General features: G+C 49.5%; 1 long non-coding RNA gene across 1 annotated transcript; it reads left to right on the top strand.

Annotated features, from left to right (window-relative positions):
* Positions 1-3,095: 3,095 nt before the first annotated feature.
* Positions 3,096-3,632, top strand: LOC107196671. The gene is made up of 2 exons (XR_003044133.1): positions 3,096-3,383; positions 3,508-3,632. It is a non-coding gene; the product is annotated as an uncharacterized LOC107196671 (long non-coding RNA).
* Positions 3,633-3,676: the final 44 nt, after the last annotated feature.

The raw sequence follows: 3,676 nt of genomic DNA, 5'->3' as shown, positions 1-3,676 counted from the left end.
GCGTCCCCAACCCCCCTAACATGGACACGCCCCCACCAGCGTGGTACCTTTGTTACAATCGATGAAGCTAGTGGACACATCACACTCACCCAAAGTCCACAGTTATCTGGGGCTCGCTCCTGGTGGTGTGCATGCTACGCAGGCGAGCACCTAGGAAAATGGAGTGAGGCAGCAGACACCAGTCAGTCAGAGGGGCCGCAGTCCCGTTCTGTGAACTACGTTTCAGTCACGTGCACGCATGCGTGTAGCGGTGGTCATGTAGCACTCTAACTGGGTGGTGGTGACAAATGCTTGAGTGACCCTCTTGGGAACTGAAGGCACGAGAGGCACATCAGGCTGGGGAGAACCCATGAGGGCTTTGTGGGGTATGGGAAACCCTGGGGGAGGGATGGAAGGGCCCGTGGAGTGGAGCCAGGAACTGGGGAGGAAGGGCAGGCGGGCCTGGGGGGAGCCAGGAAGGCCGGTGGGGGTTCGGGTTCACTCCAGCTCTATGGCTTACTAGTCGTATAGTCCCAGCACACTAGTGAACCCCTCTGTCTCATTCCTCAGCAGCGAAGATGGGGTAATAACAGGGCCCACCTGGGCAGGCGGGATGGGCGTCAGGTGACGCAGTGCCTGAAGTGTAGCTAGGACTGGTAATTCAGCTGCTATTATCGGCAGGCTTTGTCGAGGAAAATTTGTGGGGCAGCCACGCCTGGAAAAGCTTGGGGAAGGCAGAGATGGCGCCTGAACCAGGTGGGCCTCTGGGGCGGGTTGCAGGTGGAAACTGCAGTGGCCCACGAGGACAGTTCATTTTGCTGGAATTCCATTCTTTAATGTAGTTCAAGCAACAGAGTCCACAGCGTCACTATGCTCATTGTACTGACTGTCTTGTGGCACAGAGATTTGACTCGGGGCAGGGGAAGGGGTGGGCACAATGAATCTTTGGGACACCCGAGGACACTCCTACAGGACCCTGGGCCTTCCACTAAGAAACACCTGACTCTTTCTCCCTCTCGCCCAGCTGGAATTCTCCAGGGTGTTCCCAGCTCGAGCATAACGCCTTTTGCAGTCAGCCCTGCCCTTGGCCACTTTCTCTTTCAAACCCGTGAAACACAAAGTGACCACATGACATCTGTTCTTGGATGATGCCCATGCCCTGGATACGGAATCCCTGCCGCCTTCGGGGCTGGCCCCCCTGCCACGTGTCCTTTCAGTGGCGGGCCTGCTTCCTCTCTGCCCTGACCTGCTCTTGCTCTTGCCATGCCCCTCGTGGGAAATTCCCAAGCCCCCGTCCCCTCCATCTCATGGAGCCTCGTTTTTGGTGCCTGTTTGCACACTGTCTCTGGGAAGCCCCACGCCTGCCTGGCGGCTTCCTGCTGGTGGGTGGTCACATCCCGGGCCTGCATCCTCCTGCGTGAAGGTCAGTCTTTACCTTAAACGAGCCCCGTCCATTGTTCTGATACATCTAGGATGACGTTCCTTTGAACCGTCGGGGTAGTTTTCTTCTCCAGACTCCTCGATGGCACAACCGCTGGCCCCAGAGCACAGACCACGGACCCCTCACTGCTATCTCGTTCCCCGCCCACCATCTCTCGGGGCCGTAAATGTTAATTATTATCTGTCCTACACCCACCAATGTAAAGGAAGTGTGTATCCTTCATTTTACTTTTCATCCCGTCCCAGAGATGTCCCGCTTTGCTTTCTCCCACCTCTTTAATCTACCACCAGCGGATGTCATGTGACCCTCCCGACGATTCCTCTGTTGAGTGTAATGTAAGAAATAAGCTGCTCTCTGGAGGGTTCTCTTAGTCCGTTGAGATTTTGCTTCTGGACGTGTCTTCAAAAGTTTGGCTCAACTTTAAACTCTCATAAAACTCTTCCATAGGTTCGGACCTTCTGTCGTCGACAGAAGAATGTGTTGAAACCTTCCACTGAGATGAGGCCCTGTCAGTCTCCGTGGCTCTCTCGTCCTTTACTTCACAGATTTGGGGCTGCCCTATCAGGCACAGATATGTTTAAAAACTCGTTACGCATTGGGTGAATTAAACCTATTTTCATTATTAATGACCATCTCTGTCCTTAATAAAACTTTGCCTTTTTAAAAAAATCTGGAATGTTTGATTCTTATTTGTATTTTTTTCAATTACATAAACTAATTTTATATCAGTTTCAGGTGTACAGCACAGTGGTTAGATGCTTATATAATTTATGCAGTGATGCCCTGATAATTCTAGTGCCCATCCGACACCATACATGTTTATTAAAATATTATTGACTGTATTACCTATGCCGTACTTTACATCCCCATGACTGTTTTGTAACTATTGACTTGTACTTCTTAATCCCTTCCCCGTTTTTCACCCAGCCCCACAAATCCCTGCCATTTGACAATCATTACTTTGTTCTCTGTACCTATCAGTTTGTTTGGTTTGTTCATTTATTTTGTTTTGTAGAGTCCACATATAAGTGAAATCATATGGTATTTGTCTTTCTCTGACTTACTTCACTTAGTATCATACTGTCTAGGTCCACCCACATTGTCACAAAAATTTTGTCTTAAAGTCTATTTCGGCTGGTATTAGTGCCTTCCCTTTGGCCAGCGTTTGCCTGTGTCCATCTTCACTTGCAGTCTTTGTATGTCCTTAGGTTTTATGTGTGTGTGTCTTTGACAAACAGCATTTATCTTTATATATATTTTTTTAATTTGGTGTCAGTATCTGTCCTTTTGACTGATGGGTTTAGCCCACTTTTTTTACTGTAATTATTTATATAATTAGACCGATTTCTACTATTTTAATCCGCCGATCAGTTCCAGTTCCTCCACACCCTTGTTAACACTTGCTATAGTCTGTCTTTTTCATCGCAGCCACTCTAATAAGTGTACACTAGAATCTCGCGGTTTTAACGTCCATTTCCTAACGACTGCCGACTTTGCGCATTTTTCCATTTGCTCGCACGCCATTTGTCTTCCTTCTTTGGTGAAGCGTCTGGTCCCATTGGTGGAAACCGGAGTTGGAAGTGTCGTGGCTTCTCATTGGCTGAGCTGTAACCGCCTCTCATTGGCCGAGCGGTTGCCGGGGAGAAGCTCCTGCTTCCTCCTGCTGGAGTAGCGGAGCAGAAAACCCCTTCCTGCTGGGGATGGCGGGCAGCCTCTTCCTGGTTGGGATGATTGACATGAGGGGTGGGGCGGGAGAGCGCCCCTTACAGGACCCCCATTCCGATGTAATGCGGTTTTCTCTTCATCCATTTTCCTTTATATGTTCTGGCTAAAACTTATTTTATTTTTGTTTTATTTAGTTTGTCCCTCTCAGGATTTTGTGTAGTCCCTCGGGGCGAGGACCCTCATTCTGTTGAGGTCAGGCGCGTTCAGGGTGGTATGGCCGTAGACTCCTTCGGGAGAGGTTTGATTTTCTTATTTCTCTCTCTTCCCTCTGTTTCCCCGCTTTGAGATGCCTGGCACAGAGAAGTTGAACGCCTCTTAGCTTTTGTTTTGTTCTGTTCCATCTCATCTCTTGTTGCCTGCAGGCGCTTCCTGGAGCTTGGGACTTTGCCAGTGAGCAAAAGCAAGGAACATCTCGCCCTCATCCCGGTCCGGGAGGCAGACAATGAATGGAGCAGTCTAAGAAATCAGTAAATGATTTCTTCTGTTACAAGGCGATCATTGCTGTGGAAGAAAATGGAACAGAGCTGGGGG

The sequence above is a fragment of the Pteropus alecto genome, unplaced genomic scaffold (genome assembly GCF_000325575.1).
Source record: "Pteropus alecto unplaced genomic scaffold, ASM32557v1 scaffold8, whole genome shotgun sequence".
Lineage (NCBI taxonomy): Eukaryota > Metazoa > Chordata > Mammalia > Chiroptera > Pteropodidae > Pteropus > Pteropus alecto.
Note: the sequence above shows the minus strand (reverse complement) of the source record. Positions and strands in the feature narration are given on the sequence as shown.